This window comes from Gadus chalcogrammus, chromosome 19 (genome assembly GCF_026213295.1).
Source record: "Gadus chalcogrammus isolate NIFS_2021 chromosome 19, NIFS_Gcha_1.0, whole genome shotgun sequence".
Lineage (NCBI taxonomy): Eukaryota > Metazoa > Chordata > Actinopteri > Gadiformes > Gadidae > Gadus > Gadus chalcogrammus.
Window position 1 is genome coordinate 281,663 of NC_079430.1, and position 25,667 is coordinate 307,329.

The 25,667-nt window shown below is 45.6% G+C and overlaps 1 pseudogene; it reads right to left on the minus strand.

The window, feature by feature from the left end:
• LOC130372761 (ephrin type-A receptor 5-like) overlaps positions 1-24,436 on the minus strand; it is an 88,723-nt pseudogene extending 64,287 nt beyond the window's left edge.
• Between the last annotated feature and the right edge of the window lie 1,231 nt (positions 24,437-25,667).

Genomic DNA, 25,667 nt, shown 5'->3' on the forward strand with positions numbered 1-25,667 from the left:
TGTTTAGTGACATGAGGGAGGGTGGAGGGGGTTAAAAAAAAGTCTCAATCACTCTTCAACGCGCAAGAAAACCAGCCGCGTAGTTATGAGGGAGGCCGTCCTAACACCGATCTTCCTCATCGTCATCGTCCTCAACGTCCTCCGGTTCAAGCAATGCCACCCCAGCCTTAGCTGCAATGTTGTGCAACATAGCCGTCACACAAATCACGGCGCATGACTTGGCTGGAGAAAACTGGAGCCCTCCGCCTGACTTGTGAAGGCATCTAAAGCGCAACTTCCACCTCCCGATGGTGCGCTCAACGATGCACCGGGCCAGACGGTGGGCTTCGTTGTATTCCTCATCAATACATACCTTACCCTATTTCCGGAGGGGCTTTTATAGCCAATCAAATTATCAATCAAGGAAACCCTTATGCGGAATCAGATTAAGTCGGCTCTCTTTGCTGCGCAAAGCATGTTTCAGAAATCAGCCCATTAAGATAAATGTACTTGTCACACAAGCTATTTTTAATTTTTTGTCATATGGAATTATTTCAGGGGAAATGCCGTGAAACGCACAGTGCATTCAGGATTAGGACTGATATATGTCGGTTTAAGCCTAATCAATTGTGTTTTAATGTCTTTAGCATTCATATAATTGCAGTCTATTTTTTTCGTAGGCTACTCTGCTGTTGTCCTTGATGGGGATAGATTTTAACCCTTTTTAAAACAATTTTCCTGCGACATTCCTGCGTCTCCCCCTCCTACGGAGCCCATTTCAGCACCGTGTCAGTAGACAGTTACAATCCTACGACGTCGTGAGTGCAGCGAATGCGCGTTCACGTTAAGAGGAGTTTCGGGAAACGCTCCAAAGAAATTATCGATGGATCGCAAGATCCATCGGGAGAATGATCGTACGAGCGAAGATCCATCGTTATCGGGAAACGGGGCCCAGGCCAATCTGAGCGCACTCCAAAACCTTTGGCCCTGGTGTCCAGCTTCCCGCTGGGTTTCTTTCTGAAGCCCAGGAAACTTGGTTCTCCATGAGGGGCAAGGGGGATCTTGCGTTTGCGTAGGTCCAGCAACAGTGAGCCCCGGGCCATTGCTCGGACTGTCGGGTCGTCGTTATTCAGCATGCGCAATAGATGACTTATCCTCGTGGCTGTATAAATCCATTCGATGTTGGGGACCCCAAGCCCCCCCTCAGATTTTTTCATGAAAATAATACTCCTTGTTGTGGTTGTGTTAAGATGTATCAATTTCCTCACCAGCTGCACTGTCTTATTGTTCAGTTCTTTCAACGTTTTTTTGGCAATGTGCACATTGGCAAACAGGTGTTGGAATTTGGAGAGGGCTATGTCCCGAACTGCCTGAAGTTTCATACAGGTCGGCAGGGGGCATTGATCTTTCAAGTCCAATCTAGCAGAATATTCGTCGTAGATGTCTTCTACCTGTTCTTGCCATTCACCTGCAACATTGAACTTATGACCAAGGTAGGTTAAGTTTCATGTCTTTCGTAGACACGAATCTCGCTGCCAGCTATTAAAAATGAGGGAGGGTGGTCATGCTTGGCCCTGTACCATCTGTTGCCACCGCTGCGCCGTTCATAGAGCACTGCGCACTTGCTGTTCTTGACCTCAAGCCCAGACCATTGCAGAAAGCGGTCAGTGTGTGACAGCATGTTTGTAATCACGTTCTCTTCTCTTGATGCGAGAAGGACGTCGTCAGCATAGGCCTGAACGGGGTTCGGAGATGTACTGCCGGGCGGGGCGAGGAGGCATATCCATTTCAGCCAATGGTTTAGAGCCACTATGAAATTAACAGCGCTCCATGGGCATAGCCGCGGGAACGTATTCTCAGCAGGGGGTGCTGGAAAAAACAAACTCAGCCTGCACTAGACTCGCAACTCGCTACATTGATAAAAAAGATATATAGCAGCGCCGCTCAATTACACCAGTGCATGCGCGCACAGTCGAAAATCAATCGTTGTGTTCACACCATGGTTAACATCCAGCTGCTCACAAAACAAGTTTAGCGCACCACCGCTCCCCTCACACTTTTTCATCTAACTTTTTTTCAGCACTAGGTCATATGAGCATTAAATAAATGCTGCGTCTCAAAATGCCTTGGACAGCAGCGAGGATGACTCGCTTTGCCACGGGCCGAAACAGTGCGGAGCGACCACAGCCAGAGCGAACACAGCGGGGCAGAGGAGTGTCAGGAATAGTCTTTGGTGTACACATCAGTACGGCCGATTGGCACTACTGTTTAGTGGCAATGCAGTGTTTTATTCTATGCCTTTTTATTTTCGTGTATTATTTCAATGAATGCAATTTATTTATTTATAAAAACAAGATCTGGTCTTCAAATCTTTTTTCCAAATATAGGTCGTCTTACAATGGGGTTTGTGTTTATATTCGGACCAATTCGGTACAGCGGGCGCTCACATGACGTTAAGCATTTCCTGGTGCATAATGTGACTCTTTAGAACCTAAAATCCCGTTTCTCCCCGTTGACACGACAACACATAACCGGCGTTTTCAGAAATCTCCACTTTGGCCGGAGTTTTTAGAAATGATCGTTTTCTGTGATAAGACAGGGCCTCAGACAGGGGGTGCTGCAGAACCCCCAGCACCCCTACTTCCCGCGGTACTGTCCATGGGCATCCCGTTTTAATTCCAACCTCAAGTTTCACCGGTTTTGTAAGTTGCTGTCCGCATATCACCTGTAGAAATTATTTTTCATATACATCCTTAACAATATGAATGTATTGTTCCGGCAGATTTATTTCCTCTAGGGAATGCAGCATTACGCAGTGGGGTAGGGAACCAAATGCGTCACGAAAGTCAAGGAACACCGCATAAAAACAGGTGGATTCATGTTTAAAATCATCAATGGCAGTTTTCAGACAGAATACGTGCTCATTCATTCCTTGCCTCTCGATGTATGCTTTTTGGTTGGGTGACAGTGTTCCAGATTCCACGAGCCATGGTATGGGATGGGATGTTATTTTTCTTGGGAATCCTATAGATGATGGCTCCTTTCCAAGAGTCAGGAACTTTGCGGTTGACTAAGCAGACATTAAAAATCTGTGTGAGGGCCACTATTGAGAACTGTTTCGTAGCTTTAAGCACTTCATATGTCACGCCGTCTGCACCACATTCCTTGTTGTTCGGGAGGCTAATGAGGACCTTAGCAATCTCCTCTGTGGTGAAGTCCGATGTTATGGGATGACTAATCGGGTTGTCCCGATTAGGGGTGCCTCACCATGGGGGGCTACTGTACTGTGCGACTGTTTTGACTGGCCTTTCGCTTTGTAGTATTCATAAACTTTGTCCACATCACTTATTGTAGGAGGGGGCTCTGGATAGGTGCTTTGATTTAGGATGATTTCTATTGCTTTGCTTCTGCGGTGTTCCCAGAGATAAGCTAGTTATTTTTCGCTTACCACTCTGGGCTTTCTCGCACTGCTGGATTTTGTCGCTCTGCAAAGTGCAGGCTGGACGGTTCCTCGTACGAAGCGCAGCTGTTGGTCTATCCATTCGGTGAGCCTCTCTGGGTCAGGTCTCGGTGGTAGGGCCTTGCAGAGGGGGAATTTCCGTAGGATTCTTGCGGTGTATTTTAACAAGGGTATTCCTAGCGGCTTTCCATCTCTGTGGATATATATATATATATATATATACATACATATAATCTATTTAGTTTTACCCTGTTTATTTTAATTTGTTGTCTACCCATGACACAATTCATTTGTAAATAAAAAATATAATGTAACTCCTACTCTGTCTACAGTGTTCAACAGTATAAACTTGGAAGGAGGTAACTGATATGCGACCAACTTATAATGCAATTTAGACTTATAATACTTTTAAAAAAAAAATTATGTATGACCTATATTCTCTAATTTTCATCTAAAGCAACAGTAGCTTATTAGCTCCACTTGTGAAATGTTGGTCGTCCAATAATATAACTATTTCTCGAATATATGCTTTAAATTACGCAAAAATCGTCATATCATGTCATTTAAAACAGGAAGTGTTAGAGATCGATACGGATCTCTCCGTTCTCAGGGGAAAATAAGGGAATTGTGCACGACCCTTCAAAAATATCAGTGGGTTACCAACAGTACAAAAACAGAAAAGTCTCTGATCAGCTTGATGTACGGCCTGAAAGGCCAGCACATACTATATTAAAATTATATATAATACACTAACTGAATTAAAAGCAACTTGAGCTATGTTTGGCAAATTAACTCTCACTGCCATTATTCCATAAGATCTGGGATTTCCTTATTTCATTTTATTTCTCTATAGGATGTTTTCATGATTTTAGTCTATCTATAGCCATTTTCACACATGTCCTCACATATTCGCCTCATTTGTATGTCAGGATATTCGGCCCTGAGAGTGATTCACACTTGATTCTTTATATGCAGACATTCATGCCGTTCAGACATCAGTAGAATCAATGGAGGGTTTAATAGGGTCTACGTTCGCAAGAGGCGGGATAAGTGCGGCTGCTGTCACTCTAGTTAGTTTTGGTTTGACCACAGACAGCACGGAGGCAGAATCGGCAGAACTCATCGCGATCATCTTAAATATTGCTGCAACGATGCATCATATATTGAGTTGCATTCACAACATCCGAAGCATCGATCGATGAAAGATTGGAGCATGAAAGAGAGCGTTATTTTTTGCCTCATTTCACATTAAACAAACACTGGGACAAATGTAATTGATTTCTGTGTTTAACTGAGATCACAGGGAGTAGAAGGTCCAACTGTTATTTTTTAACCATTCAGCGAACAAAAGGCAACAGGCTGATTATCATTTATGGCGCATTTCCACCTGATGGTGCGGGTCGGTTCAGTCTGCAAAGGTGAGGCACAGGTCGCGTTTCACACGCCAAAAGTGGGCGTGATCCGGAATGAGCCGTATTGAGCCTTTCTCGTCTCGCAGTACTCCTCCTCTGGGACACTGGGACGCCTGAAAGGGTGCCGGCAAGTTTGAGCTACACACGCCGTCCTTTGATTGGTCGACAGAATCTCAAAGATAGTTCTTATCATAACTGTGAAAGCAAACATAATACAATAAATTACAATACATTCAGTATTGTTCACAGCTGCACTTGTATATAGAAAATGTTTTTTTTATTATTATTATTTACAACAGTTAGCTGAACATAATAGGGTCCCGGCCATCTGTTCCCTGTTTTTTCAGTTAACCACAGAAATCAACTACATTGTTAGTGTTTGTTATATGTTAAATGAATAAAAAAAAATCTTTCGCGACATCTTTCTTCTTCATAATTTATACTATTTGTCTCTCATGCTCCAATCTTTCATCAATCGATGCTTTGGATGTTGTGGAGGCCCGTTCTGCCTCCATGCTGTCTTTGGTCAAACCAAAACAAACTAGAGTGACAGCGGCCGCCCATATCCCGCCTCTTGCGAACTCAGACCCTACGTCATATCCCACTCCTTGCAAGTCTCCCCTCCTAAACCCCCCGTTGATTCTACTGATGTCTGAACAACATCGACGACCATATATAAAGCATCAAGTGTTAATCCCCTTCAGGGTTGAATCTCCTGATATACAAATACGAAGAAAATGCGAAGAACATGTGTGAAAACGGCTACTATGATAATATCATGATTTCAGTCTCTCTGTGATGGTGTCAGGATTTCAGTCTCTGTTATGATTCCAGTCTCTGCGTGATGATGTCATGATTCAGGTGTCTGTGATGAGGTCATGATTCCGGTCTCTGTGTGTTCCTGCAGACAGCAGCAGCAGTAGACTAACGCCGCTGTTAGACTGATGGCACTGCGGGGATGTGGGCTTAAACTTCCCGGGTGACAAATTATCTGGTTTTACTTCACATCATTCCTCATCTCCCCCCACACACACTTAAACAGGACTTTAACAAGAAGCATTATGCTGCAAACGCTTCTGGCACCCAACATACAGTACATCTGGCCTAATGAGCCTCGCTCATAAATCTGCAGCCAGCGCTACAGAATCCGTCCAGATGTGTTCTCATATGTGCATTGCGCTGTGTGTGTGGATATGTCCCCTTAGCTGCTTTGTCATTCTTTTTTTATCTATCTACGGTCTCCTTTTGCTCTTCCGCCAGGGGAATACTGATCAGTAAATTCATCTTGATTCTCTTTTGCAGCTTTTTATACCAAGTAGATCCACTAGTTATTGTGCTCCTGTCCTGTACCCCTGTCTGGTACTGTGTGGATGTTGTCCTTGTGCTGTTAATGGGATTTCTATCTGTATTCACGTGCCATCATGTGACCCTGGCTGCAAACCATGTCCAGATAACAAACAAAGGAAAGATAAGGTATCCGTCCATCCGTCGGTCAGTCCTTCTATCAATCTGTTGATCCATCTTTCAGGCGCGGCTATGAGACATGGTCTTGTGGAAACACATCGGGCCAACCTCCCTGGTCAGTACCATGTTACACAACAAACACCATGCAGTGCATGACTCCTCGTCAGAGGGCTGGCGACCCAGCGAGGTAACGTGTGTGTACTTCCAGAGACCAGATAGTCTGCTACACACACAGACCAGACTGTCTACCACACACACAGACCAGACTGTCTACCACACACACAGACCAGACTGTCTCCCACAGACACAGGCCAGACTGTCTCCCACAGACACAGGCCAGACTGTCTCCCACACACACATACGAGACTGTCTACTACAAACACAGACCAGTCTGTCTACTACAAACACAGACCAGTCTGTCTACTACAAACACAGACCAGTCTATCTACCACACACACAAGGAACATCGCCAGAATCGACTCTGGTTCTAGGCAGTAGGACTACACTATTCAATACTTTCTGTTAAATCTTAAATACTTTGCCTTTATTTTACTAAAATGCCTTTTTAACTTTCCCTTTATTTTCTATTTTTACCAGAAATATACATGATCTGATACCAGAGAGAAAGGATAAGGGTTTGAGACCTAAGTTCTGTCTGGGTTAGAGTCCTAGAATCTGGGTTGGAGTCCCAGAGAAAGGACCAAGTTCCTTAGGTCGGGTTGGAGTCCCAGAGAAAGGACCAAGTTCCTTTAGGTCGGGTTGGAGTCCCAGAGAAAGGACCTAGTTCCTTTAGGTCGGGTTGGAGTCCCAGAGAAAGGACCAAGTTCCTTTAGGTCGGGTTGGAGTCCCGACGTGGGTTCCTTTGGTTCGTGGTTAGAGTTATGTTGTTTGGATTCCCGCCGTGGAATCACAGATCCTTTGGTCTGGATTAGAGTCCTAGAATCTGGGTTAGAGTCCTAGAATAGAAAGAATTATGTACACTGTGTTTAACTCTTTTGAGAAGAGGTGTATAAGGATTAGAGTTCTGAGTTTGTATAAGGGTTAGAGTCCTGAGTTTGTGTGTGGATGGAATTCTGAGACCGAGCTCCGTGGGAGACGTTTCCAAGTTCTGTCTGGGTTAGAGTCCTAGAATCTGGATTGGAGTTCCAGAGAAAGTACCAAGTTCCTTTTGGTCAGGGTTGGAGTCCCGACGCGGATACCAGAGAGACTGTTGATCTGATCTTAAATACATTGCACTTTCAATTGTACTTACTAAAAAGCCTTTTTAACTTTCAATTTAATTTTCTATTTTTACCAGAAAGATACATGATCTGATACCAGAGAGAAAGGATAAGGGTTACTAGAATCCGGGTTGGAGTCCCAGAGAAAGTACCAAGTTCCTTTTGGTCGGGTTGGAGTCCCGACGCGGATACCAGAGAGACTGTTGATCTGATCTTAAATACATTGCACTTTCTATTTTACTCATTTCTTTGCATATGTTTTCTTTTACTTATCTATTATTTTATTTTATTGTATGACAATGTTTATATATGAAGCACTTAGAGTCTGCCTTGTGTATGAAAAGTGCTATATAAATAAAGTTGCCTTGCCTTGCCTTGCCTAGGAGAGCCATCTAGAAACAGTACTACACTGACTACCCTATGGAACCAGATACAGAGTCATATACTCCTATAGATGGGGTTCAATCATTGGATCTGAAGGTCCATAAAAGAAGCCCACCGTCGTTGTACTTCTAAACCAGAATTCTAGAATAACCAATTATTCTCTTTATATATAGCGAAAGAGCAACAAGATGTGAAACCCTCCTATACACCACTTTAGAAACCCAAGATAACCTAGAAATATAACTCTAAAGAACTCTATAGAACCGTGAGCAGCCTACAGTGGCCATTTTGTTTCAAAACAATAGCTTGCTGGGGGTTCTGAATGCGGATTTCCCTTTTCAATTCCACCACCCAGCGAGGGTTTGTAAACAAGATGGCCGCTAGGTGAATAAGAACCAACAAAGAACTGCCAACTAAACTGTGTCCATAAGCCCCAAGAATATTCCCGCAGGGGGGGCTGTGGGCGGATAAAGTCTTCCTGGCAACTTGACGCTCACCAGAGCAGGCACACCTCCTATGATGACAGCCCGGCGAAGGCTCTGGATCCAGTTTCTCATGTGGGGCTGTGACAACCGACAGGCAGCCCAACAGGACGGCGGAGTCATGGGAAGAGGAGTCATGGGAAGAGGACTCTCCTGCTCACCATGTGAGCAGGAGAGGAGCTGCAGGGGCAGAAAGATCTGGGTGGTGTATACACAAGGAGCTTCATTAGCTTATATCATTATTTGACATAGACTAATGTATTTCACTGCACAACATAAATACAACTACTGTCAGTGCACTGGAAGTTTACTTTATTCATTCGCTGTAGCGACTTGAGTCATACTTTTTTTTTAAAGGGATATTTTGTTATACTCTCCACTACCACTACCAAACATCCCCTCGGGATGAATGAAGTATCCATTTACACCAGGGATGGGCAACTTTCATGAATAAGAGGACCAAGAATTTTCATCATCACCATCAGAGGGCCAAATGAGGGCCTCACTTCAACTATTCATGGACAGGGGTCTTGGGTTCCTCCCCACGCACCCCCCCCCCCCCCCCCCCCCGAGAGACGGACTACATATCTCTATACAGTAGCTATAATAGAGACAGGCTACATATCTCCATACAGTAGCTAGTAGAGACAGGCTACATATCTCCTTACAGTAACTAGTAGAGACAGGCTACATATCTCCATACAGTAGCTAGTAGAGACAGGATACATATCTCCATGCAGTAGCTAGTAGAGACAGGATACATATCTCTATACATTAGCTAGTAGAGACAGGCTACATATCTATATACAGTAGCTAGTAGAGACAGGCTACATATCTCCATACAGTAGCTATAATAAAGACAGGATACATATCTCCATACAGTAGCTAGTAGAGACAGGCTACATATCTCCTTACAGTAACTAGTAGAGACAGGCTACATATCTCCATACAGTAGCTAGTAGAGACAGGATACATATCTCCATGCAGTAGCTAGTAGAGACAGGATACATATCTCTATACAGTAGCTAGTAGAGACAGGCTACATATCTATATACAGTAGCTAGTAGAGACAGGCTACATATCTCTATACAGTTGCGATTGTGTCTGTCACCATCTCCACCAAAGCCAAATATAGTGCAGCTCTTCCTCAGTTCTTCCTTGTTTTTACAACGTTTGAAGAAACTAACTGATGGTCTCTCAACCAAGTGGAGCTTCAACCTGAAGAAGTCCTGCTTTCAGAGGATGTTATGTTCTCAAAGTGTTCATATTCATGTTATCATTTTAGGGAATTAATTAAATCTATAGAACAGGTTGGAATGCTTTATAACCCTACATAGCTGTACAGAACCCTGCAGACCCGGCCCAGGCCCCTCAGGGTGGACGCAATCCAGTGTGTGCTGTCTCCCTACACAGAGTTGGTGTTTCCTAGCCGAATGTTTTCCATAAATAGAGATTTACTTTTCACAATACGGACACTCAGAGAAGCCCCCGGGGGAAGAGAGCGAGAGAGAGAAGTGTTTATATATATATAAATAAATAAATAAATAAATAAATAAAAGAGAGAGAGAGAGAGAGAGAGAGAGAGAGAGAGAGAGAGAGAGAGAGAGAGAGAGAGAGAGAGAGAGAGAGAGAGAGAGAGAGAGAATACAGGCAAGAAGACAGTTGCGTGTGTTGGGGGAGAAATATTTGCTAGAAACAGAGAACCCCAGGCAGAGAGAGAAAGGCCAAGAGACAGTGACAGACAGAGTGCACAAGAGTGAGAACAAGACAGAGAAAGTACGAGTGAGAGGAAGATAGAAAGGGCGAAAGAGAGGGTGTCAGCGAGAATGATAGACAGTTAGGGAGAGGCTTAGGCGAAGATAGCAGTGGAGAGAGATTAAGAGATGGAGAGGCAAAGTGAGAGAGACGGAGTGCTAGGAGGAGAGAGACAGGGCCAGAGAGAGAAAGGGAGGGATAGAGACAGAGACGCTGGAAGGAAGAGGAGAGGATGACCCAGAGTAGCCCCAAGAATTTTGGTGGCTTGAGTAAAACGTTCAGAAAGGTATTGAAATGACAGCAAAAACCAGCAGCTCGGCCCGAAGCATTTTATATTGTGTATGATTTATTATATATCAGGTAAAATGTATTGTAGGGAATAAATGAACTCTCCTCAAATCTGAGGAGAAGGTGATACTCAAGTTGACTCTGGACCCTTTTGGTGTGCTCATACACAGTTGGCCTTGGCTGTATTTAAACACCATCACAGGATGTAAGTTAATCAGCACTGGGCTTAAAAGAGGCAGAAATGCATCATTGCATGTTGATGCATCTAAGCGGGTCGTCTGCAGGAGTTTAGAATATGGATATCATTCTGTGATTCCACTCATCAACTGAACTAACTTTGAACATCGGAAGAAGAAACCGCATGCTTAAGTACTTGAGTTTGATCGGATTCGCCAGTATATCGATAATCAATACTCTATCCAGTGATCGATATGATTTGTTCTTAATTTGATGATATTAACTGTAGATAGGGAGAGGGCACAGTGGACGTGTGTGTACTGATTTGTTTTGTGAAGAGTAATTACACCAATTTTGGTATGTTTACTAACAATCAGTTCAACACAAAGACACACACAGGAGGACAAACAAAGGAGATATGAAGTCATAATGGAAATGCTGGGAAGAGCATACACACACACACACACAAAGGAGGAGCGGAAGAGGAAGGGAAAAATGTTTAAACACACAACCCACCCTCATTGTCCAACAAAGAGGGAGAGAGAGACCTCGGAAAAGATTAGGGGGTAATCTAAGTGAAAGATCTGGACTGAAAAAGAGGAGTGGGGGAACTAAAAAATTATTATATATATATATATATATATAAAAAAGAGAGAGAGAGAGAGAGAGAGAGAGAGAGAGAGCTGTCATGCCTGTCACTCTGTCGCCCCATCTGCATATGAAACAGTTTCAAACGCACTCTTGTAGCGGCACTAATTGCGAGAAGGGTTTATGCGTGTGTGTGTGTGTGTTAGTGCATGCGTCTCTGCGTATTTGTGTGTGTGCGCGCTTGTGTGCTCTACGCTGCTCTCCCGTGTCACTCGCTTACAAACCGTCCCTTGCACAAATGATATGACTAATTAAAAATCATCATCTCATACACGCTCAACGGAGGGGCCTTTTTGTTTCCAGGATATTTTCCATTGACACACCATCTGCACCGAATAATTACCACAAACATCAACAAACACATGAAACCGTGAAGCCGCTCACTGCTCCCGACCGCGCCTGGGAAAAGGGAATCTGCTGATGTACTATGTTAATATATACTATGTTAATATCTATGATTATGAAGAAATGAAGGCAAACGAGAGAGGGCAACTCTGCTCTTTGGAGTGGCAGGTGATCGGTGGTTGCTGGTTGAATCCCCGGGTGAGCTCTTATAGCAGACTGACTTGTTATCAGCTCCTGACCAGCTCCTACTGACGAGCACACACATGCTAACGCATGCCTTGGTTTGCGTAAGCATGCGTGCACACACTCACACAGACATGCACAATACTGGTCCTTTATATGGCTTTGCATTCCTACCATATTAACACCTACAACGATTCAAACAAGGAACACGTCCAAAGCAGTTGAATGTGTAACACAACTGTGGCCCCGGAACCTGCTTATATCGTGAACGGGTTCTACCCCCATGTGTGCTCACTCTCGCTCTCTCGCTCTTTCGCTCTCTCGCTCTTGCGCTCCTTTCACCTCTCTATGCTACCAAATGATCTATTCAATCAATTAAACATAAGGAATTTCAAAGTTGCACAATTACCTTGACATGTGCCGTTGACCTCCTCAAACCCTGGCTGGCAGACGCATTTCCCGATGGGCACCAGCCACTCCCCTTCCGCGCTGCAATGCATCCTGGGAGCCTCATCAAGCGCCAGGGAGTTGTTGACGCAGCGGCCCACCACCTCCACGAGCTGGGACGCCTCTGAGCCCGGGATGGTGTCGGGGAAGCGGGCCAGGCTGCGCACCAGCAGCGGGCAGCGTTTGTAGAAGACCCTCACGGAAACCAGCGCGATGCAGGCGCCCAGGTCCTGGAAGGCTAGGTAAAAACCTTTCCGGGTCAGAGGCCCCAGGTCCCGGACCTCCGTGTTGAGCTTCATGACGCGGTCGCCCAGGTCCAGCTCAGTGAAGCTCTCGTCAGCCGCGATGGTGTCGATCTTGGCGTAGCGTGCCTCCTTGGTGGCCCGCTCCTCCTCCTCCTCCTGCTCTTCCTCCATGGTGGTCACCCCCGCCATCTGCCTTTCCTCCTCCTTCTCCTCCTCCTCCTCCCCATCACTTTCGTAGTAGTACATGTTGAAGGTCTCCTTGCAGGTGCCCGACCCCCCCGGCAGACTGCTGCAGTCCCTCAGGGTGAACTTGAGCTCGATGAAGACTCGCTGGGCCCCCTGGGTCTGCGTCCAGCCCGTGTGGAGCCAGTTGTTCTGGTTGGGCTCCAGCACTCGGCACACCTGGTAGGTGTGGATGGGAGCGTAGTCCTCATCCACCTCCCCTATCTCCTCCCACTGGGGAGGAAGGGTGAGGGGGGAGAGAGGGGGGGAGGAAGTTTGAGTCGTTTAGCAAAAGCTTTTGTCCAAAGGGGATTACATTCAGAGTGGGTTAGGTTGCGAACATTGGGGATCAAACCCAGAACCTTTACTATCCTCTCGCCCCCAAAGAAAGAGAAAAAATAAAAAATAGACTGTAAGAGAGAAAGAGTAAGGGCTTTATCTTGCATCCAGTGCAATTGACTTTATACACTGACGCATGTGTCGTTGCTAGTTTGCAACAGGCGCATAGCGTTCTTTTCCCTCCACCGCCACGCGTCTGTAAATTAGGGAATGATCTTGCGCCCAAAGGGCCGGTTTGGCAAAAGGTTTTCTGGCGCAAACGTTTCCTGGTGCTTTTTTGCAGTTTCAGAAAACAATGCCTCCACCAGCCAGGAAATACCTGGTTTAAAATCAGTAGCGCGTTGTTCAGATGTTATTTTAAGGGCGCATGCATAATGTTGCTTGTGCACCTCGCGCATACACTCTGCTTCTCTCACCTACCTAGCCACATATTCTTGGGAAATTATTTGGGAAAGAACAGCTGATACAGCGGTAATAAGTTGTACTTTTAAATCAATGCATCTGCCAACACCGTACAGCAAACACATATTTTCTTGACACAAATCGTGTACAAGCCCATAACTTTTAGGATTGATGAGTACTTGATCGTGAGAAAACATTGTTTTACCGCGAGTGAGTGTTAAAAAGAATGAATGAATGCGGGCGCGCGTGTGTGTATGTGTAAATAATGAATGCGTGTGTGCGTCCATCTGTTTAAACACGCACACTAAACACGTAACGCATAATACAGTCCATGGCAATGTATATTAACAGGGGGACACATGCATATTAGGAACACAAGTCGATAACGATAATGCATACAATACTGGTAAGAAACAATGTTTGTTAATGTATTGCGTATATCATTAAATAGAACCACAGTTACCGCACATCATATGTGTTTTAAGTTTTCTTTGCCAACATTTATTTGAGGACTCAGTATTTCTGAAGTTGTGGAAGAAAACAGTATTCCATGTGTGAATTAGGCCATATATTAGTGCCATTTGAAGTTTGAAATTCATGTGGTCATGCAGCTGTCTCATCAGAGACTGCAAATGCGCTGTCAAAATTTCAACTCGTCAGATTAAAATGCGCTCATGGCCCTTAAAGGGGATGGGAGATGGCACTCTCATTGGTTTATTGCACGTTACGCCCAAACCATACCTATGGGTAATTAGGCTACTTCAGACCAACCCTTTTTAGATTTGGGCCGGGCGCAAGAGTCATTTATCCGCCAGTAAAATAGCATCATCGCCATAGAACCGCCCACAAAGCTACTTGCGTTTGGCGCTTCTCACTTGCGTTTCAGACCGTTAAAATAGGGCCCTAAGAGTTAATGAAGAAAAGAGAGAGAGAGCGAGAGAGCGGGAGAGAGATATTACCTTGTTCTGTATTTTGTATTGCTTCTTATGTTTTTATCACTTTTATTTTCAAGAGATTAAAGAGAGAAGGAGGAGGAGGACAGATAAGGTCAGAGTTCAGCAGGGCCTTAACTGATAACAGTACTTAGTGTCAGATTAGTCAGAAAAGATCCGGAACAACTGTCAAGAGTAGTTTTCGGATCTAACTCTTATTGGTTAGATCCGAAACGTTGAAATGTCTGTGCTTGTGTGTGAGTGAGTGTGTGTGACACAAATTAAGCCTCTTATTGGTTAGGTCTCAGACAACAGCTTGCACTATTCTTACAGTATTAAGTACAATGGCATAGTCTCTCTCTCCCTCACTCCCTCCTTCTCAGATCACATACTAGAGCCATAACGTCTTAATGTGCCTGTGTTTGAATGTTTGAATGTGTACTTTGTGTGTAAATACGCAGTATCTATATGTAAATGTAAGGTTTGTGTGTGCTGTGTGTGTGTGTGTGTGTGTGTGTGTGTGTGTGTGTGTGTGTGTGTGTGTGTGTGTGTGTGTGTGTGCGTGCGTACTTGCGTGCTGTGTCTGCATGCGTTGTGGCAACCCGTCTCTGGCACAGCGCCCCTGGAGGCCCAGGGGGCAGGTTGTGGAGGCTCTTACAGATGGCATCAGTAAGAGCATTGGTACCAATCATTGAAATGCGGAGCACCTGAGGAGCAGGGGGGGAATTCCTCACTCAGGGCTCAGCTGGTGCGCGTGTGCGGAGAGACCAGTCTCTGTGGGTGATGTGATTCCACCCGGAGGAACAAGACTGTGGATCCCTCCAAAGCTGGGTTTTGTGTGTTTTAATAGTAATATAATTTATGTTTAAATAAAAGTGCCATTTTGGCTTTAAGTAAGCTCCGGTTCGTGTGCTGATTGGAAGGAGGCGACTCACTCACCAAGCCGGGTTGCCACAGCGTGTGTGTGTGTGTGTGTGTGTGTGTGTGTGTGTGTGTGTGTGTGTGTGTGTGTGTGTGTGTGTGTGTGTGTGTGTGTGTGTGTGTGTGTGTGTGTGTGTGTGTGTGTGTGTGCGTGCTGTCAGTCAGCAGACCCCCTGTGTATGCACTAAGTGCTCTTGATAGCGGGTGTCCAACATCTTATTACAACCTATTAGCACACGTTAGCATGACGGAGCCGGGCAGTAGAGCAGCTCCTTCCTGTTCCCCTCGTGTCCCACCGTGTCACGTCCTCCTCAGCACACAGCCTCACTTGCTCCTCAACACCTCATCTTGTGCTCTCTTAACACACATTCCTCCTCTTCCCGCCCCCCTGCTCTTTGTCACTGCAAATTAACGAGAGTAAATTTAAATCTTGTAGCGTATGTAGACCATATATTTTGAAACTTATTGTGTATCTTTTTAACTCATGTTAATGTCCTGTACATATTGCTGTTAAACACTGTTTAACAAAGTACCTAACCATAGATAAAAAATCATAAAGCATCTTAATAAAGCATCTATTCTCCTACTCCAACCTCCAATCTAAAGTACGGTAAAGAACGTAAATCGAGAGCCCACAGTAAAACAAGAGCTGCATTCTCAGTCACAATTCATAACAATGGATGAATCCTTAAAGGTCCCATGGCATGAAAATCTCACTTTATGAGGTTTTCTAAAATAAATATGAGTTCCCCTAGCCTGCCTATGGTCCCCCAGTGGCTAAAACTTGCGGTGAAAAACGAGAACTAGGGCCGTTTCTCAATTCGCGTACTTGTGCGTGCTCGTGTGCTCGTGGACTCGTGAAACGTCATCAGTCGTTGCCCGAGCACTGTTCCAATTCGAAGCACACATCAAGCGAGTACAGTCGTAAAACCCGGAAGTGTTCTTGATGCGTGCTCGATCTCGCCGTTTCACCAAGCATGCATCGGAGGTGGCTCGTGTGTGCTTGCAATCGCTATAAATCCCAGGATGCATTTCACACTCGCAGCAGTACGATGGCGGACAATATGGAGAAGACGCACAACTGTAGCTTAAGTTACTCTTAACTTATATATATATTTATATAATATAATAATAATAATAATAATAATATAAGATAATATATAAATATATATGAAGTCGTGTGTGTATAGCTTATTCACATGACAGGACACGTATCTTTTCAATTTTTATTCATTCAGAATATTTACATACTATTTGAAAATGAAAGAGGCTGGGATTTTGTTTTATATCATTTGTTTATATTGTTCAGTAGTATACGCCTAAATGAGGCCGTAGCACAGTTAACGGACGAGCAGAGGTGGTGGTCATCGAGTCCGCTGCTGTTCCAATCGCAGGTACGTACTCGCGTGCTCGCAAGTATGTGCTTGAAGTACAGACTTGCCAAGTACGTGCTTGCAAGTTATCGAGTCCGTAGTACGCGTGCTAGGAATTGAGAAACGGCCTAGGTGTTCTGCTCGCCTTTGAAGAAAACGGAGGCTCAAGCACGCTGATTTGGAATGTGGTCCCATATGTCGTCATAAAGGATCTAAGCTCCTCCCCTTTCTCTGCCTTGCCCGCCCAGAGAATTTGGCCAGACAATGAGACACGACCGTGCGAGCGCCACATGTGTGTGTGTGTGTGTGATTACACACACTGTAACACAAGTGTTTGCCGTCGGTTCTTTGATGTCTCTTGTCTTTCCACAATGAGACTGTAGTGGGGGTTATCTCAGCCATGGTTGAGAAGGAATTGGGGTAAAGGAACTTTGGCTTTTACTCCCTGAAGTACTTGAACTGCGACATGCCGCTGGTTGCCGTGAGGCACCACAGCCGCGAAGCACCAGTGCCCGGCAGCGGGCAGCCGGCAGCAGGCAGCGCGCGGTTCAGTCTACTTCAGATTGATGTGGAAGTGGAAGAACCAGAGACGTCGGAGAACCCGACAAAGTCGTTTGTGATTCATAATATCGTGTGGAGGCGCACACAGCTTTTGGGCGTGACAATATGTATTATATGATATAGATATCTATGTATTATATGATATTATTTAGATATAGAGCTGCAGGACTCCCGGGTGTTCTAGAATATTTACAGAACACGGCTAAAGGCTATTGCGCCTCGCCATTGCGATACATCCACTGTAAACAGAGCGCATGGTACCGTGGCTGCAAGCTGCTCAGGGCCACACCCCCACCCTCCTCCTTGACCCGCCTCGCTCCTCCTCATTTGCATTATAGCTACAGACACCAAAACACCGCATTTGGGGGAAGCTCAATGTGCGACTGGCTCGAAGTGGCTGTAACTCTGTGTTAGAGGCCCACTAATACCTATATTAAAGCATCCATAAAATAGCATGTCATGGGACCTTTAACTCTTGATCAGCTGTGGGCGGGTCCTCCTTGGGACATGCATGGCTGACAGAAGTCCAGCCAATCAGTAGCCTGGGAGGCGATGGCCTGTGCTGTGTTCCAATATCCATACTTCCATGAGTACACTTAAATGTAGTACACTATCCGCACTCACTAAGTGCGCTAATTTTCAGATGTCAGTGTTGTTCCATCCAAATAGAATACTCTGTAGTGCACTAACCGGGAATTACGATCACGACTGCCGCTGGGCTCCTCCCCCGCAATAAACATAAGCTATAAAAAGCTATAAAAGCTATACAAACTACAAAATGACTATTAATGCAGGCTATGTGGAAAATGCGCCGACTTTGGCTCAGCCTGTCTCCGCCCTCTTCCGCTAGGTAGCTAAGATGGCTGCCGTTGAGTACGAGAAGTGTACATCGATCCACACTTCGCGATTTGACCGTTTTGAGTACACCATCCGGGTCCTTTCAGTAAACATATTTTCGCTACACTTATCTGAATTGGAACGCCCTACGTACACAAACTAAGGCTAGTAAGTACGGATAGTAAGGATATTGGAACACAGCACTGGTGTACAGTACAACATGGTGGTTGGGGAGGGGACGTCTAACTTTCACAAAACCAAGGTTGTTTCAGTGATAAACATCTAAGAAGCTGCCAAAGTCCAAAGAAGCTCCTGTAGAAATAGTGCAAAGGAAAGCAGAACAGAGGTGAAGGAAGGATGTTGAGAGAGAGAGAGAGCCAGACAGTTAGAGAGAGAGAGAGAGAGAGAGCCAGACAGTTAGAGAGAGAGAGAGAGAGAGAGAGAGAGAGAGAGAGAGAGAGATGAAGGTGAAACCCCAGGAGGGAAGAGGGGATGAAAAAAGCCACAGATCAGAGGGCGGCAGAGATCTGCTGTTTCTCTAACGTCTTTCTTTGCATCCTCCCCTGTGTGTGTGTTATTCCTGTGTATTTGTATGACTATACAGTGTATATATGAGAGAGAGAGAGAGAGAGAGAGAGAGAGAGAGAGAGAGAGAGAGAGAGATCTCTGTGCAAACTCCAGTTTTGGAGTTTGCACTCGCTCGCTAACACAAACCCCAATAAAAAGTCTTAATGGGCAACATGACTTTAGGTCGATATTAAATAAAAGCGCTGAGCTGGGCGTTCCAGCTCAATCTCAGACACAAAGAACAGCGCTTGCTGAGCTTCCTTTCTCTGTGTGCCTAACGCTCTCTCTGATTGAGAGGAGATCATCTCATTGTTCTACCAACACACAGGATTCATGCAAACGCAATTTGATTAGATTGGTGTTTGAAGGTGACGGAGGTGTTGGTGATGGGAGAGGAGATGGTGAGTAAAGTGGTGGGTGGGCAGGATTAAGTGAGCATTTCATTAGAGAATGAATGCAGATGTGTTGTTTGAACACACACGCACACGCACACACACACACACACACACACACACGCTTATTCCCCACCTCCATCATCATTCCCCTCTCCACCACCTCAGCACTACCTCCATCCTCTCCATCATCATTCCCACCTCCACCACCACCTCAGCACTATCTCCATCCTCTTCTTCATCATCCCCGCAACCACCTCCACCTCCGAACTAACTCCAACCCTTCCTTCTTCATCCCCACCTCCACCACCACCTCTGCACTTCATCCATCATCTTCTTCATCATCCCCACCTCCATCACAACCTCTGCACTTCCTTCATCTTCGCCAAGCCCCAGAATGAGTGCCTGTGCAGGGGAACGGAAGAACAACGAGAACGTCCATCAGAAGCTCCAGAAACACCAGCTCAGCACTGCTGGCTGACAGCTGCTTCCGCAGAGCAGCAGCTGTGACTGAGACCTGAGATCAAATGCTCCTGCAACCCACGTCCCAGAGGAACACAAACCAAGCGCTCTCAATCCTTAGTTTGCTCTTTTTCTGCCAAGGACGGTTGGGAGAGAGAGGATGGAGAGGAGAAACGGGGTCTCTCTGGAAAGGTAGCCAAGAGGTGAAAGCCATGAATAAATTAGCTCTCCTAAATTCCACCCCTAGGTTTGAGATGATATATTCCATTGCGGTTTCAATACCTAATTCATGAATTCGATCTGATGCACTAATGAACCGAGAGTGTAGAGGTGAAAATCACCTTTGACCTTGCAGATCTAGAGGCACTGTCACCTGTCAAGGCAAGGAGATCCAAACCACTGGGATAAGTGCTAGGAGGCACATGGGATTCTTCCGGCTGTGATCAAGCTCGAGAGCCAGGAGTGGCTCAGCGGGGGGCCTGGCATTCAGAGGGGTAAAGGTCTGATCTTCCAGAAGTGCTAAAGAGTCCTTGCACAAGACATCATGTCCTGCTGAGCCGGTGGTGTCATTGTGAGGTTGTGGTGTAAAGCAATTTATGGTACAGTCGCAGGGAATTTGGAGGTGAAATAGGAATCCTGTCCTGAAGCACACCACAATCAATCAATGGAAAACTGTCCCATATTGACGCAATGGAGAGGCAAAGCTTTCAATTCCGTGTGGAAAAAGTGTACAAGCCTGAATGGCACTGGGACTCACATTGGGAAGGTGTGTGTGTGTTCAGATTTGGGTCCAGAACATTGGGGCATGTTGATGAAGCACTCACCCCGTTCTTTGGATACGCCACCCAGCCAAGGTCCCCCGTCACAGAGCGAGAGTCCAGGAGGTTCACTGTCAAACACAAAATCAGAGGTGAGGAATATTGTAAGATTCAAATGTTGTACTACCTAGCATGTACTGTACACGTTATGTAGGGTATGATTGGGTCAGGTAGGGCCCTAACAAGGCAAACACCTGGCCTTTTCTATTAACACCTTCCAGCTGTTCCTTGCTCCAGCCCTGAAACAAAAGACGAGTGCATTCATCATGCTAGCTCTGGTCTTTGGAACCGTCTCGTTGAACTTAATGAATCAGAGATGCATGGGTTGATTGTTTTTAGGAGCACCTAAACACTATTTGTTCGGTTTTTATTTTCTGCAATCTTTATAGGCAAGCCATTATACAAAGTTGTATCTGTTTTATATATATAAATATATATATAAAAAAAATGCTATATATTTTTTTTATTATTATTATTTTAACACACACATAATGACACATAAAGTGTAGCCGGCTTGGTCTTACTCCGCCGACTACTGCGTTGTGTTCAGGTGCATAGATATCACAGGACGCTGCAGTTCTTTTAAGACACTTTACTTTTAGTCTCTCAGTGTGTAGATTCCAAACTCTTTTGTTGGCAGGCAAAACATAAACAGATAAAAGAAAAGGACAACTGAAACATATGGGCTACACTACACGACAGAAAAACTAAAACTAGCATAGTAAAAAAGGGAACGCACGAGGTTAGCTATATCTAATCCCAAAACTTACAAAACAGCAAATACATCCCAAAATCCCAAAACAAACTAACCAACTCTACATGCCCTGACCACAAAGCTCAATTGACAGGTTATGGGAGGGGGGTTAACTGTCACATTAGGCCACTATATTGTTCAGAATCATTATATTGCTGTTCTTATGACATTCGTAATAATGAATTTTAAATGAATACCCTATTTAATAATACCATGTATAACTATTTTAAGAGTACAAACATTCATAAAAAAAAAAATAAAAAAAAAAAGTTTCTTTCGTGTGGTGCCCCCCCACTGGCTGGGAATAAGTGGGGCCCCTGGGCACAGTGTCGTGGGCCCTAATGGTAGATCCGGCCCTGCGTAGCGGCTCGTACCCCATGCCCGTACCTTAGCAGCACACCTCTCCCAAGTGGCCAAATTGGCCTGGCCTGGCCAGACTGGCCACACTCACACTGGCAGATTTGAGCACGGTTAGGTGTGAAAACGTCCACGGCCAGATGGCCTAGTGTGAGTGCACCCTTAAACACTCGGAATGTCTGTACTGTGCGCTGCACAGTGTTGGTTTTTGCACTGTATTTTTTTGATCTTTTGTACAGGAGAGATTTATGTTGGGACTGTTACGCTGAAAACAGGAATTTTATATTGTGTTAAACACTCAGGAATGTCTACTGTGCACTGCACAGTGTTTTTTTTGCACTACAACTTTTTAATTTTTTGAACAAGAGTTATGTTGGTACTGTGAAAGAGTAAACGGGCTGGCCTTTCATTTTGTATAACAGTGAAACTATTTTATTTATTTTATTTTGAGTAAAGCAGAAAGTTTTTTGCTATGCAAAACTGTTGTTAAATAAAGTATATTATTAAGAATTTTTTGGTATTTATTTGAGATACATTATGGTTTTTATTAATCGAGCAACAGAAATAGATAATCATCCAATTAGTCATTAGATTAGTCGACTAATCGATGATATAATCGCCCGAATTAATCGTTTAATAAATAATCGTTTACCCCAGCCCTAGGATAAACCGTCTTCATCTCCTTTGATATGTCCTGGTTTCCCCCCAACTAACCAATATGACCTTTATGGCTCTGGTCAGGTTCAACACAAACACACACACACACACACACATACACACACACAGCTTCCTTCATGGTCTTAGCTAGCAGCTGAGCCCTGTGCGCGCGGTAAATGATAGCGATGTCCGTGTACAGTGGCCTGCCGGGCTTAATGACGGCGCGACGTCCATGGCACACAGAGCCAGGATATGGCGGGCTGTAAAACCACACCGTCCATTACCATGGACATCCATGTTCACTGAGAGGAATACACACCCCTTGCCGCCCCCCCCCCCCCCCCCCACACACACACACACACACACACCTCGCAAGGATTTCTCAACTCTGCAGAGAATAATATAATATAACCTCAGGAGGTGATTACAAGTCTAATTAGGCCATAAAGAAGAGATATGTGAAGCGGAACTAGATTCTTCCCTCCCCTCCACGACTCCTTTCAATCACATTCTACTTTAGAAAAACACAACAACAGTGAACACGTCGCTTTTGTGCAAATGTTCTTTCACGCCTGTAACTGAACATGCTTTGAACCAAATGGTTCATCCTCGATGCAATACCGGAATTAAAATCTTCCCAATCGCTCGCAGTCCAGTTAAACAGTTTTGAAAAGCAGAGTGAAGTTTTAGCCAACAAATGGATCAATTCAAATAAAAAGTGACTCTTCGGGCAAGTTGCCATCTTGGCGTCGTGCCTCAGCCGATGAAAACCGTAAACCAAACCTCCCAACGACCACGGACACATTTATCGTCAATCAATAAGCTATAGAAGGTAGCGCGCAATTTAACTAGAACATGTATGAAGATCTATCTGTAATTATTTTGTTAATAATGTCTGACAGCTAAAAATGACAGCGTTTCGACGGCACTCGCCTCTTTATTGACTTTAAATAAGCTTATTAAGGAGAATCCACTTGAGTGATCTACATGCAGTTCCCTGAGAAAGGAAGGGAAGCAGACAACGGAAAAGCACTTGTCAGCTTCTCTAGTGCGTTGAAAAGAAGGGCTCTGTACAGGACAGTGTGCGTTCCTATATCGCCGTGTGTGTGGCCGGCATGTCTAGGGGTCACAACGACAGTGATTGCCCGTTTATTGGGATCTTTCTCTTACCAAACAACACGACATCTAACACATGAGGGGTAAATGATTGATGCCTTGACTTGACGCTATCTATCGCTACAGGAAAGACAATGGAGTAACGAATGTGGTGAGACTGCGGAGTCGGACCATTGATGAATGAAACATCTGAAACATTGTAAAATGTATTTTCGTTGCACGAATAAACCCATTTTCTGATGGTGTGATTGGAGGAAGCACGTAATAAAGAGGTGAGGCGACGCGTTGGTTAATGGACGGTTGGGGACTAGTATTTGGAGACAATCAGACCAGACTGGTTGAGCTGCGATACAATAAAGAGCGCACCGCGCAGCGAACAACCCGCGCGATGAGGAGGCGCACTCCGGGCCCGGGCCGTGTGCTATCAGACCCAGACAAAGGCGCTTATTTCAAGCCGTTTATAGTGTTCAGAGCGCGGAGCACAGAGCGGGAGACTAGGGGAACCCACCAGGGGAACCCTCTTAACCACTCCATCCTCCTAGGCCGGTTCAGCTCCAGCTGCCCGCGGCGGGTTGACAGTCTGGTAGTCCTCGACGTCACAATGGAATATTGACACCTGTTTTTTATTTATTAAGGGCTGCATATTGAGTTGGTCATGTGTTCATCAGGGCTAAGGGCGGGTTAACATGATGTCATGAGTCTGTTGGAGTCTCGGAGTTTGGGTCTGGATCGCAGCCACAGAACGCACAAAGCTGTAACTCGTCATGTGCGCGATACGGCCGAGGGAAGAACCGTCCAAAACACGTTTAATCAGTGGTCATCATCAAGTCATGATCTGAGGAACTAATTCGCATCCGTCACCCTTGTCTTGTCTATCAAACGGAGTCGGTGCTTTTGTCCAAGCCGAGCGATTGTCGTCAGCATCGGGGGTGAAACTCAGGTCCAACCCCAAGGACGTGGGCTCCAGACCCAAAAGGACACTCGTAATTTGGCTGATATGGTGTGTGTGTGTGTGTGTGTGTTACCTTGATTCGCAGGGATGCACCAAGCTCCGAGCACCGCTAGACTCCAAACCCAGGTCCACAGCCCCAACCACACACAACTCCGCGGGGATCGCATGGCTCATCCGCAACGCGAAACGGGCTTAATCCAAAATAAAGAAAAAGGCTACGGTCAGATAAGAGCGGTGATCGGTAAGGAAATCATCTGCCTGGTTATTCCGGTCGGCGTGATCGAATCTCAGTTGTGTCGTGGCTGAGCAGACCTGAGCGCCCAGGGTTTGGAGAGGCGGGCACGGCACGGAGGGGTGCCAATCTGAGCACTGGAGGGCGGAGTGAAGGAGCGTCGCAGTCCAATCAGGCCGGGCAATCCACAGGTGAGCCCTTAGTCAACGCGCAAGGCTCCCGGGCGTCCACGGTGCGGGGACCCGCAATGGGAGGCACGCAAGGAAGACAGTTTTGTATGTAGTTGCGCTGATAACGCTCTGCTGCCTCGTCCGCAGCGACATGCAGAACAGCCTGCAACCTTCACTGATCACTGGTTCTTACAGCATTACTCTCTTTCTCCGTCTGTCTCCATTTTTCTAAATCCTCTTCAGGCACATGCGCACACACACACACACACACACACACACACACACACACACACACACACACACACACACACACACACACACACACACACACGCCAATAACCCCCCCCCCCCCCCCAAACACACACATACACACACTATGCATTGAGTACTACATGGATTCGATCCCTGTCTGCTGTATAACCGAGAGTATCCCCTCCCCCCATACACACACACACACACACACACACACACACACACACACACACACACACACACACACACACACACACACACACACACACACACAAACACATGTATACACACGCATGCACACACACGCGCACACACGCAAACACAGGGCGGTCTGGCTGTGAGGACTGTGTGTTTGGTGCACTCCAGGGGGTCCGGACCAGAGAGGGAGTCCTTCAGCTCTAGTCTCCTGTCCCCCAAGAACGTGACAGTGAGGCAGATGCAAGGTCACCCATTAACCACACACACACACACACACACACACACACACACACACACACACACACACACACACACACACACACACAGGCACATAAACACACACATGCGTTACATTACACACACACATACACTCCAACGCACTCCCCCACCCACCCACACACACACACACACACACACACACACACACACACACACACACACACACACACACACACACACACACACACACACACACACACACACACACACACACCTAGACACAAACATGCAATGAGAATGGCACCCACACAAACATACACACACATGCATGCACAAGAGATGTTTGTGTATTTTCCAATTTACCAAGTCACTCCAGGGGGCAAGAGGCAATAGGCTAATAATGAGGTCACCCCGCCTGCTTAGTGTGGACACCCACACACACACA